The 15,471-nt window shown below is 35.8% G+C and overlaps 1 non-coding gene and 1 pseudogene across 1 annotated transcript; both read left to right on the forward strand.

Moving 5' to 3' along the window:
- The first annotated feature begins 1,855 nt into the window (after positions 1 to 1,855).
- Positions 1,856 to 5,486, forward strand: LOC105077122 (proteasome subunit beta type-3 pseudogene; annotated as a pseudogene).
- An 847-nt stretch (positions 5,487 to 6,333) lies between these two features.
- Positions 6,334 to 6,518, forward strand: LOC123619867 (U2 spliceosomal RNA). Its single transcript, XR_006728607.1, has one exon. It is a non-coding gene; the product is annotated as a U2 spliceosomal RNA (small nuclear RNA).
- Positions 6,519 to 15,471: the final 8,953 nt, after the last annotated feature.

The raw sequence follows: 15,471 nt of genomic DNA on the forward strand, positions 1-15,471 counted from the left end.
GGTGGGAGAGCAGGAAGGGAGTGAAGAAAGGCTGTGTAGCGCTGCGTAAAACAACTGGTTAGCGGAGAACATGGGTGGATCCTCTGGAGGGTTGGCGGGGTGCGGCGGGGGCGGTGGCCAGTGCTGGGCTGGCGTGGTTTCATCTCGTGCACTTCACCGCGATTCCTGAGGTACTCGGCCATTCTCTAAAGTGTGCTTTCCCCTAGGGCGAACGAAGCTAAACATTAAAACTCAACATTTGTCCGTGACGCACATGTTGCCTAGGGTCGGATAAGCAGGCGCTTTAATTCAGCTCACGCTTTATCAGCTGATGTGCGAATGAACGCAGTTCTCCACCCTTTTACACAATAGCCAGAAGCGTTGTCTCCCTATTTAAAAAGGGGAAAGCAATGTGGCGCCCAGCCTTGGAGAGCTCCGGCTCTATCTACCTCCCACCATGTGGCTCGCCAAGCCTCGGAGTTGGCCGAGCGCGGTAGCTGCCGGGAAGCATTAGCAAATCCGCGCTCAATTAGGTCAACTGGTGGGACTTTATTCTGCATAACTATTTCTAGAGGCTGATTAATTAAATGTAATCTGATATTGATAATATTTTTATTTGAATTTTCTCAAACTGATGAACTAATTGAAAGCGTTCCCTCCCCCACCTCCACATTTTACAGTGCTATCATCTTACGTACTTCAGAGAATTTCCACAGAAATTAATACAGCAGGGTTTCAGAGCTATCACTAGTCGTGATTTAAAGAGCCATGAATCTGTTATTTCAGTAATCAAATAAAGTGTAGAAGAGTTGTCAAGTCGTAGTCAAACAGTTTAACTTGACGTGGCAAAATTGTGGTAACAAAGTTAAGACTTTACTCAGAAATATGGGAGAAAAAAACCCAACCTTACATAAAAAAAATCACCATTGTCACAAAAGACTTCTTATCATCCTTAGAGAAAGGCTTTCCTCAACTACAAGTGAAGTAAGATAATGTTGTAAGCGTGAAAAACTAAATGAAGAAGATGTAGTTTGAGGTTGTACTCCAGATTCCCTGCAGGGTAGTACTTGTCTTACAAGAATATGAATCTGTTCAAATTTCTCCGTGAAACCTGTTGAAAGAAGCTATGTTGTGCAGTACATATGATACTTTTGGCCATGTTTTTAAAAGCATCCAATTCAAACTGGGGATTGGGACAAAAGATAATGAATGTTGCTTACTTTATTATAATAATTCAAAAGAATGTGCTAGTTATACTTGGAATAAAGATAAAAGAAGTATTTATGTGTTTTACAAGCTATTCATTTATTTGATAGTTGCTTATTGAAATGAAGAATCCGTCTACTAAACCACCTCAAACACTAATTGTGGTATAAACATAATTTGGCTTGTAATTGCTTATAATTAGTTGCTTTTCAATTACTATTATGCTTTTTCCCAGTGCAATTTAAATGAATATAAAAGTGCCAAGAATCTTGGCAAGGTAAGTCCCTGTTAATTTGGTATAGGATAATTAAATTGGTGTCTACCAACTGACTGATCCTTTGTAAAATATATTATTTTCCTTAAGCATCATTATTACCCTGAAGCTCAAAGTCTCTTGTACTAATTACTAAGTTGGTCATATGTCCAAAACATATCTATTATTATTCCTTTATCATCAACCCCATTTCTATTAGAGTGACCATTTTCCCCACTTTACCAGTTTAAAAAAATTCCTTATTGCACTTTTTGCGCTTTGCACATAAAAGATTGCCTAAAGGACTAAAAGGATTCCCATCCCCTAGAACTTCTTAAAGCACCTTTAATTGTACCCCACCCACCCCTCATTTCTCTTTAGTAATCCTTCCTATTGAGATCTTACCCAAATTAAAAAAAAAAAAAATCCTTGCTTAACCCCACTGCTACCTTCAGGTAGCACCCAATTTTTCTGCTCTCCTTCACAGCAAAACTCCCTAAAAGACATAAAGACATGTCTATACTTTTAGTCTTCACCTTCTTATCTCACCTTCAAACCGCTGAAGTGGATATTTCTCAAGGCCCACATCTTAACAAAGCCAACGGTTCAAAGAATGCTGTGGATCCACGTTTAACACAGTGTTTCAATAGCTTGTGACACAATTAACTACACCTTCCCTGTTGAAACAACTCTCAAGGCTTTTGTGACACCTCTCTTTTCCAGCTTTCCTTCAACATCTGTATATTCTATCCAATGCTGCAGTGCCCTTGGCTTCCCCTCTGTCTTCTTCTCTATGTGCACTTTCTCCCTGAGTGACCTACTTCATCCAGGCCATGGCTTTATGACACATCCCTATACTAGTGACTTTCAAATCTATATCTCCAGCCCAGGCATCTCTTTTGAATTCTGGGCCGCTGGGACACTTGCCTACCTGACATTTTACTTGAATGTCTAATAAGCATATTAAAGCTAATATGACTAAAAGAAAGCTATTCCTTTTCACAGCAAAACCTGCCCCCATCCCACAAAAACAAAAACCAAAGAACCCAACTGTCCTGAATTCAAGCTCCCTGGCAGAATTCTCTGCCTCTGCCTTTGCCTCCTTATGGTCCACCCTCCACACAGCAACCATCTCATTAAACAACAGTTGCTCAAGCCCAAAGTCATCCTTGATTCCACACTTTCCTGCACTCCCCAATCCAATTTATCATTAGCCTTGCTGATGACACTTCTGAAACATTTCAAGAATGTATCCTCTATCTTCACTGGTATCCTAGTTCAGAGCACTAATATCCATTCCTTTGGACTACTACAGTAGTTTTCTAAACAGTCTCTCTGCCTTCACTTTGGACCCTCAGATGATTTACCAACAGGAATGGATTCCACAAGGGCATGAATACTGTGAGTTGGAGATCATTGAGGGCCAGTTTAGAATCTACCCATCAAAATCTCTACCCTCTGGAAACTCTGAAAGCATCTGTAATTGAGACCACATAATTTACCACTTAATAGCTTTATTATTAGTTTATTCTGCCAGGTACATGGGCATATCCATTTGTTAAAATTTTGATAATCCTAAAAGCAGTGAGGGTGGTTGCACAGTGACAGCCATAGCCGGTTTGCTGGAATTGTGGCAGTTGGAGGTCTTAGTATACCGCAATCATGTCTATTATGTCCTATAATGGAGGGGCCGTCATGGCCATGAAGGGGAAGAACTGTGTGGGCAACACTGCCGACAGGTGATTCAGGATCCAGGCCCAGATGGTGACCACGGACTTCCCGAATATCTTTCCCATGGGCAACCGGCTGTACATTGGCCTGGCCGGGCTCACCACCAACGTCCAGACAGTCGCCCAGAGCCTCAAGTTTCAGCTGAACCTGTGTGAGCTGAAGGAAGGTCGGCAGATCAAGCTTTACACCATCATGAGCATGGTGGCCAACCTCCTGTATGAGAAACGGTTCAGGCCCTACTACACTGAGCCAGTCATTGCTGGCTTGGACCCAAAGACCTTTAAGCCATTCAGCTGCTCTCTAGACCTCATTGGCTGCCCCATGGTGACTGATGACTTTGTGGTCAGTGGCACCTGCACCGAACTAATGTACGGCATGTGTGAGTCCCTCTGGGAGCCCAACATGGATCCACAACACCTATTTGAAACCATCTCACAAGCCATGCTGAATGCTGTGGACAGGGACCATGTCGGGCATGGGAATCATTGTCCATATCATTGAGAAGGACAAAATCACCACCAGGACGCCGAAGGCCTGAATGGACTAACTCTGTTCCCAGAGCCCCCCTCCTTTTTAAAATAAAAGCTTTTCTTTCACTCCTGAAACAAACAAACAAACAATTTTTGATAACCCTAATCTCAAAATAAGGCACATGTGTAACTTTTCATATACTTTTGGATTCAATTTAAAATGACTGGGTAGTGTGCTGGTGCTCACTCCCTTCTTTTGCAAGAGCCATTTGTTAAGTTTTCAGAACTTTTAGGAGCCAGTTGACATCACATTGGTAGCTTGAAATTGGGCATGCTGGGAGTATTTACTTCAAGTAAGTTGGTAAACTATAATCAGGGTTCTTCAATACCCTCCAAGAGGCAGTTGTTAAACATTTACCAATATACCACTGGTTGTCATAAATCTGTCACTTTGATGGTGTTGAAAACATGGTTTGCTCTAATGTAAATGTGAGTTCCACCACCCATGGCTATGGTGGGGCTTCACTGGGATTACAAGTAATAAAAGTGATTTGGAAACTGTAAATAAGATATGATGTTACTACTGCAAAAAACAGAAGCAAAACTACTGAAGAAAGGAACAACACTGCAGGTGCCTGAAACATTTTACATTAAACTGTGAAACAAAAGTGTCCAGATGTAATCTGTCCCAAAAGCAGTTTGACTTCTTTGGTATAACTAACATGCATAAGAGGAGATATGCCAAAAACTGCAATGCAGTTTTATTTGGAAGGACTCTCCTTTATGTTCCATATTGTATTCAACCTATCAGACATAGGGGAAAGACAAGTAACAGAAGAAAGTGAAACTACTAAGAGAAAGTAAGAAACTCAGAATATAACAAATTTAGTGATGGTGTTTCCTAAAACAGATTAAATATTTAACAGCAGATACAAAGTTAAAAGTAAGAACAGATATACTTAATGGAATGGACAAAGCCATTGATGAACAGTGTAGTTGACCAGTGTCCTGGCAAAATATGCTAACAAAATTTTCTTGCTCATTTTCGTCAGTAATTAAATATTCAGTAAGCAAAGAATTTATAACGTGTTGTTTGCAGATTTCATATGGTTCATGAACACTTTCATTGTTTCAGTTTTTACATAATTGAGCAATAGCCTACTTGAAGACTTCTAAAATTTTTTTCTTTTGAGACTTTTTTTTTACTGTTTTTGAGCTCCACCTTTCTATTTTCTTTTTCTATCATGATCTCAACTTGTACTCCTTCTGTCATCTAAAGGATTTAAAAAGTAATTATTTTTAATGTGTATAAAACATAAGTTAAAGTAAATGTTAAATAAATCACAAAGTAAAATTCTTTTCAGGAACTTCAAAAAGCTATTTTCCTACCAGATATATAATTACTTGTTAAAATTAAAAAACAATAAATATAAGAATTATATTTAATATTAACTCTTAAATTAATCATTTTAAAGTTTCTAAATTTAATTTTTGAAAATTTAATGGTATCTTATTAAATATTTTTATGAAAATCAAACTATCTGCAATTCTAGTATACCATGTCAATTTTGCTATCGTAGAGTCAGTATCACACTTCATGTATGTTACGTCTATACCTACATAAACGCAAATTTAAGGATAATATAAAAGTGTTCACTATAAATGTTCCTCAGCCACTATGTTCAACTGTTTGAAACTGCACCCTAATTTTGAGTATCTCTGGTGTCCTGAAAGAAGCAAGAAAATGTATACTTGGCACGAGGAAAGATACTTCATTAGGCCAAAAACTATTAAATTCACAATGAAAGGAAGAATTTGACAAGTAAATTATTTTTGCCTTTTCTCTTATCTATTTTTGCTATTCAAATCCTCCCACATTCCAAAGCAAGTTCTTTCTCCTATGTCAAAGGCATCATGAACCATAAACCTTCATAGTATTTGTATTCAGTTGCCTTTTGTATTGTGGACACAGTGCAAGAGATGTGGAGGAGGATTTCCTTGGAGAAGTATTTCCTAGAAATTAGTAACTTTTAATTGGTATTATTTCCAGGAATGGATGTTTCAGTTAATGAGTCACAATTATACCAACAATGTGCACAGCATTCCAAGTATCAGAAGTGCCCATGTGTTATTTAATAAGTTCATTTTTGGTATGTTTGTGACATACTAAGTCCAGGGCAGGGCCCTTCCAGCTGGGTCTAACGTGCTGGTTCCAGAGTTCACAGAATTGTTATTTCTGGATTAGGCTTCTAATAGTCTTTTACAGCTGTGGCTTAAACCCCTAAACCTGGAATTCTTCCCTTGTCTTCCCATGCTGCTGGTAAACATATTGTTTTCTTAGAGTAGAAGTTTATTTTGGGGGTCCCACAATCCACTCCATCTCAAAAAACCTATCAGACTGAAATTTAAAACTCTGCATTTTCTGAGGACAAATATTTACAGAAATTCAGTTACTGTGTCTATTGCTTCTGGTAAAATTTTAAGTCAAATACTATGGGAATTAAGTTCTTTTGAGTATTTAATTTATAAATTCTTATAGAAAATTAGCCCTATTCTCACTCTCCCCCCATATCTAATGTCTAATTTCAGAAAGCAGAATCCAGTTTAAATCCCAGATTCTGGAGGCTCATACTTTGTAGAAACTGAGTAGCTCTAAGTGAAAGAATTTGATCTATATACTAACTTTTGAGGCTCATTTCAATAAAAAAAAATTCAACTTGGGAGTATCTATGCTTACCAGTTTAATATCTGATACATCTTCTATCTGAGGACAATATATTAAATGGATTTTTGGAACAGGGGGTTGGAATATGAGCTTGCTCTGTCCACTCCATGCATCAGCCTGGTATTGCAATACCTCCAGGAATGGTGCACTGCCCCTCGCCAAAAAAAAAAAAAAATCAACTTGGTCTTCCTATGGTGAGGTCCATAAATCTAGAAGCCAACAGCTTACAGTCTGTTTTTGCAGGGTTTCATTCTTAAATACTGTTAGCCAAGTATCATATATCTGAAAAAAGCCTTCAAGGTTTAAAGAGAGATCAAAGTAAATAGGAAAGAAAGGAAACCAGAGGAAACAAATAATATAAGAAGTAGAAGAAACTTCTAAGAAAAAAGACCATTATCACACTCCATAGGGATAAGAGAAGATAATTTACCCATAAAAACTAAACTAAAAAAACAAAAACAGAATACTGTATAAACAAGAAACATTCAAAGAACAAAAAAGAGTGCTTGGAAATTAAAAACAGGTTATCTGAGATTAAAAAAAAAGAAAAGGGGTAGAGGATAAATTTAAAGAAATCTCTGAGAAAGTAGGATAAGCCAGAGATGAAATATAGGACAGAAAAGAAAGGAAAATTAGTTGATCAGTCCAAGAGTCCCTGTACCCAAATAATGAGTTCTAGAAAGAAAGAAGAGAGAGGAGGTAATTATCAAAGAAATCATATAATAAAAAATTTCATAACAGAAGATATTGATTGAAAGGGCTCACTTGGTGCCACAATGAGTGAAAAAAAAGAAAGAAAGAAAGACCCAAACTAAGGCACATAATTGTGAAAGTTCAGAACACTCTGGATAAAGATTTTTTTTTGATTGGTTCATTTTATTTTTTATTTTTTGAATATATATATATTTATTGGATAAAGATTTTAAAAGCTTCCAAGAGAGAAAAAAAAAAGGTCACAATCAAAGGATAAAGAATCAGACAGCACTGGACTTTTCAACAGCAACACTGGAAGCTTAAAGACAAGGGCATTACTTTCAAAATTTTGACGAAGGATTTTTACCTGAGAATTCTATACCTAGTCTCAAGCAGTGCCTAGGCTCCTTTCTCTCTCTCTTTCTTTCTTCCTTTCTTTTCTTTTCTTTTTTTCTCTTTCTTTCTTCCTTTCCATTCCTTTCTTTCCTTTCTTCCTTCCTTCCTTCCTTCCCTCCTTCCTTTCCAATTTTTTTTTTGTTGAGGTATAACTGACATATAACATTATATTAGTTTCAGGTGTACAACATAATGATTCAATATTCATATACATTGTGAAATGATCACTACAATAAGTCTAGTTACCATCTGTTACTATAAATCATTACATTTTTTTTCTTTTTCTTGTGATGAGGACTTTTAAGATTTACTCTGTTAGGACTCATAGACATAGAATACAAACTTGTGGTTGCCAGGGGGTAGGGGGCTGGGAAGGGACAGACTGGGAGTTTGAAATTTATAGATACCGACTGGCATATGTAGAATAGATAAACAAGATTATACTGTATAGCACAGGGAAATATATACAAGATCTTGTGGTAGCTCACAGTGAAAAAGAACATGACAATGAATATAAGTATGTTCATGTATAACTGAAAAATTGTGCTCTACACTGGAAATTGACACAACACTGTAAATTGACTATAACTCAATAAAAAAAAAGATTTACTCTGTTAATAACTTTCGAATATGTAATACAGTATTATTAACTATAGTTACCATGCTATACATTAGTATCTAGGTTTCTTGATAGGCATTGTGCTAGACTGAATGTATCATGTTTTATATAAGGCATTAGTAAAAGCAAATTGTTACTACAACTTATTATAATCTATTAACAATTAATTAATAAAAGCAAGTGATCTCTACAAACTATTAAAAATCAGAAGTAAAATGTGATTGTTCTGTTTTTATCACACATAGAATGGTATTACATTAGGGCAATGTAACCAAAATATTAAAGAATTCAGTTCTGTTTGTGGCTTATTCTCTTGAAGTCTTCTTGTTGGAGAAAGATAATAATTAGAATTAGTGGAGCAATAAACTACTAGTATCAGTATGTTCTCTCTCTTAGGATGTCTTTATCTGGAGCTGTGGAACAAAAGCTATTCTGACATCTAGGTACAGGTTTTAGTTGGTTACTCAAAGCTTCCACTCATCCTAGCCCCTAGAGAACTAGTTGGGAAACAAGTGGCATTAGCACATCCCCTCTCCCATTTTTAATAGACTAAGCTATATCTACCACATACCAAAATCCTGCCTGGTTTTGGAATAAGGAGAATATGCTGACATGATTAGACTCTTCTGCCTTCTATAGCCTGAACTCCCAACCTGAAAGAGACTTCAAAAAACCAACTGAGACAGTCCAACTTCAATATACCTGGTAACCGGGAACTAGAGACATTAATTGTTTCATTCCTACCCACATGCCCTTCTCAGAGAAACTGCCCTACCCACAGTCCCTGGAAGGGGCAGCCCTGCGGGCATTAGACCTTATCTCCTGAGCCACAGCGTATTGGACCAGGGAAGAACACCTAACCCAATCAGATTCTTTTGTTTGATTATCTGAACCCAGAGACCTAGACTTTAAGTCAGTATCTTTGTGGAGGCTGTAGAGCTGTAAGGTAGACTCAGGAGAGGCAGCATTTTTTTTTTTTTTTTTTTTTGCCCTATGCTTACAAATAAACTGAGGAATCTGGTCTTCAGAAATAAGCTGTAACCCAGATGTGCCAAAGGAAGCAGAAAGCATACAGTCCTAGAGAAAGATCAAGAGCATAGTGGTCTGATAACTTTGATGATCTCTATACTCCTGCTTGGAATCCATGAGATTTCCCTCTAGATTTCTAACCCTCTGCCTTTTACTTGAGTTAATTTGGATAGCTTTCTTTTGCTTGTAGTCAAAGAATCCCTGACTCAACAGTTTTTAAAAGTTCATTTTTGAAACACCACACTTCTACATTTTCATACCTTTCTGTAACCACCCGGGTCCTACAGATTCCTTGCAATCTGCTTTAAGTTTTTTGGGAGCAGGGAAATATCAGAGAGAAGAAGACATTTCGTTTACAACGTCTTACAGAAGAGACAGCTGGATCCTTCTAATTACAGAGATTCAGAGGTGCTTAAAGGGTCACCTTCTTCAAAGACTCAGCCTGCTCTTCAGCAGTTCTGGTGGATGCTGGAAGAAACCAGACCATCAGCCACCTGATGAATAATCCATATAATTTGGTTCCATTTATTAATTTATAATTATGTCAAATTGTAATTTCTGAGTAACTGTTGTAATAGTTATTAAATTTGTTACAGTTGGTTATTATTTCAGTACTCTTTTGTAAAATAAAGCTATTAAATTGTGGTTGCAGGTTCCTAACCATCAGTTTTTCTGTAGATTTAATGTATATAGTTACAGTATCTTAAAATACATGGACATTTTCAGAAAATTTTCATTTCTTTCCTTGATCTCAGGATTCTTAAAAGTCTGGGGGAAAAAAAGGAATTTTGCAAAAACCAAAATGAATTTGATTAAACTATCAACCTAGATAGATTTTTATCCACTAGAGAGAACAGATTCTAAAACAACGGTGGGGAACTTGCCATGAAAAAAATTGTATGTTTAAAATTATAACCTTAAAAAATTACAACCTTAAGACATTCAGTAAATTAAAGCCTAAAAACTCTCCTGTATACACTGATGTAATTAATGGGACTGACAATGCTTTGCTGGACAACACTCTCAGCTCCTCACCACTAGATGTTGAAAACATTGCTCCACATCACAGTCAAGATATTTCTTTAAACTATTTTGTTTTTTAAAAATGTAAGATTACATTTTTGTGTGTGTGTGGGAATGGAGTTTTCTTCTTAGTCCCTTGTTGAAACTTTAACAAACTATGTGGTATTGAGATCTCTATTTGAGACAGCCTTTGCTGAGAATTTTCAGCCTTGCACTCAGAATGTGGAGAGAACTTTCTCCGATATTCATAAACAAACCAACCTGCATATTTTTTACAGAACCAGTTTAGTATTACTTATTCAAAATCCACAACTGTAGTTTTTAAACTTAGCAAAATTTACTTTTGTCTACTGCATACTTCACACTTTGTGAAAGCATAAAATCAGGACCCTTCAAAAGACCCATCATAAAATGCATGAAACTAGGAATTCATACATTTCAGTATAAACTCAACTAATGAATTTTATTTCACAGAATGTAAGAATTACAAAAATTTGAAGTAGAGGAGATGCCATTATTATGAACAGTAAAGCACATAAAGTACGTATGGATAAACATCAGATAATTATGGATACTTTGGCATCCGGTCATATTAAAGTTTGCACTTTTAAAGTAGCTTCCTCTTTAAATGACATTCAAATTCTGAGATAATAAAAACCATACATTTACTTATCAGTTGGTCACACTATTTACCATCATTAAATCCTTATGAAAGTAGGGTGGGCCAAAAATAAAACTCATCATAATTTTGGATGAAAGAAAACATGTTATTTCTACCCATAGTTAATTAAAAATTACAATATTTTATGTGTTTAACTATATATGATAATTCTCATCTACTCTGAATAGTGAAGTCACAATACTGTTTATTTAGTTTCAGACCCAAAGGAAATGTGAAACTTCCATTTACCTTGATATTTCTACAACCTATTTCACATCTAGCATTACTTTTACTTAGACTTAAAATGAATATAAGCTTTTCCTAAGAAAAACAATATTTAAGAAGGTAATTAATCACTTCAATCTTTCTATTTTTAGTTGAAGTATAGTTGATTTATAACTTTGTATTATTTTCAGGTGTACAACATTGTGATTCAATGTTCAATTTATCTCAATACTTTAATTTTCCATTGGATATTTTAAAGCTTAATTTTTTTTAAAGAAAACAATTATATGAAGAAAGTGTTGCCGTAATTTTAGCCTAGATGTGTCCAAATAGGCTATTGATGTACAGTTGACCCTTGAACAGCCGGCCCTCCTTATCTGCTGGTCTGCATCCACAGATTCAATCAACTGCAGGCCATGTAGTATTGTAGTATGTACTTAGTGAAAAGTCTGGGTATAAGTGAGCTCATGCAGTTCAGACTCATGTTGTTCAAAGGTCTTGTATTTACTTTATCCACTCAGAATTATCATTATATTCAAGGAGTATTTACTTTATCCACTCAGATTTATGCTTATGCCTAAGGAGTTATATGGAAAGGAGTGATTCCCTTCTCCTTTGTACTCATTTATTTTCCTTTCCATGAACCTTGCTGACCTACATAAAAGTTAGTTGTAACTCATTTAAATTCAGGTCTCCAGTGTGAAGTAGTGTATTGCTCAATTCAACAGGGCTGTAACCTGAAGTGTGAGCAGGGCAGTGTCAGCATTTCCCAATAACAATGTCTTTAGCAATTAAGGTGTGGCATCACCAGTACTGAACAACCCTAGTCCAGTCAAACATGTTTCTGCTCTGTATCTTCTATTGTGCAGTAAATTCTTTCATACATTCTAATCCTTAAATAAAGAAAAAAAGCTACAAAGAAAGAAAGAAAGAAAGAAAAAAAACCCCACCATCCAAAACCAGAAGTCGTCTATAACCTCTGAAAAGTCCTACACATAAAGTATCAGTCACTGGATTTTCCTTCATCCCTGCCAAGTTCCACAGCCTCTGAGCAGGTTTCCTGACAGGAGATGAGGTGGGTGGCAGGGAAATGTTGCTAAGTAACACGCGGGGTATAGTTGTGTGGTGGGCCTATCAGATGACACAGAATTGAGCCCTGTGCTAGTTCATAGTCATGCCACAATATAATAAAAGAAAGAGCTGCAGTATTATGCAGATACAGAGAGGCAAAATAGAGAATTCCTAACTGTTAGTTCCAAAAGGTCAGGTTATTTAAGAATGATATGGTTACTTACACCTATGAACTTTTCCTGTTAGTCTTATTTTTTCCCCAGAACACTTTTAGGTTTAAGTCTTTATTAATTAACTAATTCCATTGTTCATTAATTCACTGAGCACCAATTATGGCATTTTTATGTCTCAAGTACTACCACTGAGATGCACATTGATATTATGAAGTTTCCATAAGAAGTTTGTTATAAAAAGGAAAAAGTATAGAGATCAGAACCAGCAATTCCTTGAATTATTTATTGTTGTTGCATTTTATTTTTATGATAAGGTTAGAACATAAGCTCTATTTGATATGGCTATGGCTTACAAAACAGATATTCCCAATTTTTATGAAAGGTGGAGAGAAAGCCTAAACATGAATAACTATGTAATATACATTGGAAAATATATTTGTCATAGAAGAATATACCAGAGCCTTTTAAACAAGAAACTCTTGGTTTGCCTTTAATCCAATTTATACACATTTTAAAAGTATATTATTGTCTAAAGTGACCTGCGCCTGCTATTTAATTCTGCATATTCATCCCTTATTCTATGTCTAGGATAACTTTCCTTTTTTTTGGCAAACAGTGTACCTAAAATATATAAACCAATGCTAATATTTATCTAGCACTTAATTTATACAAGCTGGAGCGATGTTAAATACGACACGCTTTGTCTCATTTAAGTTCTAAGAAATAGTACTGTCGTTATCTCCACTTTACAGATGGTAAAACCAAGGTTAAGTAAGTTGGCCAAAGTCACACAGCTTGAACTACAGAACCAGATCTGGGCAGTCAGTCTCCAGAAGCATCCCCATCAATTATTATGTTATACATGAACTGCACTGTATTCACTGGATCAAAATTTCATATGGTACATGCAGATGTTTCTAACAGTTAAAAATGTTGAACTAGAGAACTATAGTTTCGTGAATGTAATCTGGCTTCTCATTTATTGGGAATAAAGTCCACCGGTATCCACAATGTGTGAATCACAGAGAAATGCTTAAAATGAGTGGCTGGAAAACTCTTCTTTTATAGCACTTAGAAACAAAGCACCAAAAATTATAAATATAAACTGTTACTTTTTAAGACCAAAATTCATGAATTCATATATCAGGACATAAAACCAAGTTTGTTTGTTTTTATTTACTTTTGACGCCATAACATGAAGTTTAATTTCAGTCTACATGTTATATACATTGTGTCTTAAAAACAAAAGCATATCAAAGATTTTTAAAAATCAATGAAGTATGCTTTTTTTTAATATAATGAATTTAAGGTAAATTAAACAGGATATTTCTCTTGTAAAATGGGAAATGTTTCCTTTTCTGTGAAGAGGGATTCACTAGACTCACAATCCCTGCTACTCTCCCCTGTGCCTCCTGGTGAGGGCAAGTAATTAGATCAATGAATTTGGGCGAAGAGGCTGGGTTTGTGTTTTACACTCACTTCCATTCTCCTGAGAGCTACCAGCCTCTAGGAGCATCTGAATACTGCCATATGGGAGAAGGAGCCAGTCTCTTCAAGTGAAGCCTGTAGTTTTCCAGCATTACCTGTGACAAGATGGGCAAGTATGCCTACTTTTGGAATTCAGAATTAGGAAGCCCTCATTCTCACAGATGTAAGCCATATTCTTTAATATCCACTTTTATCATTAATAAAGAGGGTATCTTGGTTCCTCATAGACCCACTAAGTCTTATCTCTCAGTTCAGATGTTTCTCTCGGAAGAGATTTGGTGTTTATTGGGTTCCCTCAAACATGATCGTGTGTGATTGATATTATTAAATGGTCTATTAGGATAAATGAACATTATTTTTAATAATAACTCAAATATTTTATATTTAAAATCAGCTCATCACAGGCCATAATAAAATGTGAAATAATTTTTTAAATTTCTAAGGAGTGGGGATAGTCAAAAAAGTTAAAAACATAAATCTTAAGCAAAGCAAAGTTGGATTCAGGAGCTCATTTCCTCTATACTAGGGTTTCCCCCAAATCCCTAGCACCTGGGCCATTTGTCAAATCTGCAGATTATCGGGATTCTTCCCTGGATATCCTGATTCACTGAGTCTTGACTGGGGCTCAGGAACCTGTTGCTCATCATCTCCTAGGTAAGCCTTACCACTGAATTAGGGAAAACACTGCCTTTCACCAGAAATAATGAAGAAAACATGTTTTGATTATAGTTATGCTTGAGAATGTAGAAAGAAATTTAGCTTTGTATTATGACATTTAATAAATAAGTTTGGGCTTGTTTTTCTAATACTTCCAAACAAACTACTGATTAACAGAAAAATTATAAAATTAAGCACAATATAAAATAAAGAAAAAAGCTATCAGGATTTCTGCTCACATAATTTGCACACAAAATGATAGGTACTATAGGATTTGAATTCAAATCCCAGCTCTACCACTTCCCAGATAAGTGACGTTGTGCAAGTTACTTCTATATTCCTCACCTGCAAAATGGAGATTGTGTTAGTAGTAACTTCCAATAGAGTCATTTTCAAGATTAAATGAGGTAATTAATGTAAATCCTATAATGAGTAATTAATGGCTAGGCATCTTATTAAGCCTTGTATTAATTAATTAAGAGTTAATTCACATAAAGCCCTTAGAAGGGTGTCTGGCACATAGCAAGGACTCGATATATATCATTATTATATAAAGTAGTATTGAGATAATAAAGACTTTTAGTTCTATGACTATTTATGTTTTAAATCCATCTTCATATAAATATCTTTTCATTTGTTCCTGCCATTAACCCTATGAGGCAGGTGTTATTAGCTCTTTTATATTAAGGAGGAAACTGAGGCTTAGAGAGATGAAAAACTTACTCAAAAATCACAATTTATCAGAAACCAGTATGGAGATGTCTCAAAAAACTAAAAGTAAAACTACCATATGACCCAACAATTCCACTCCTGGGTATATACTGGAAGAAAGCAAAAACACTAATTCAAAAAGATGCATGTACCCTAGTTGTTCACAGCAGCATTATTACAATTGCCAAGATATGGAAGCAACCTAAAGTGTCCATCAACAGATGACTGGATAAAGAAGATGTGGTACAAAAACACAATGGAATACTACTCAGCCATAAAAAAGAATGAAAATTTGCCATTTGCAGCAAACATGGATGGACTTGGAGGGTATTATGCTAAGTGAAATAAGTCAGACAGAGAA

This window comes from Camelus bactrianus, chromosome 8, assembly GCF_048773025.1.
Source record: "Camelus bactrianus isolate YW-2024 breed Bactrian camel chromosome 8, ASM4877302v1, whole genome shotgun sequence".
Lineage (NCBI taxonomy): Eukaryota > Metazoa > Chordata > Mammalia > Artiodactyla > Camelidae > Camelus > Camelus bactrianus.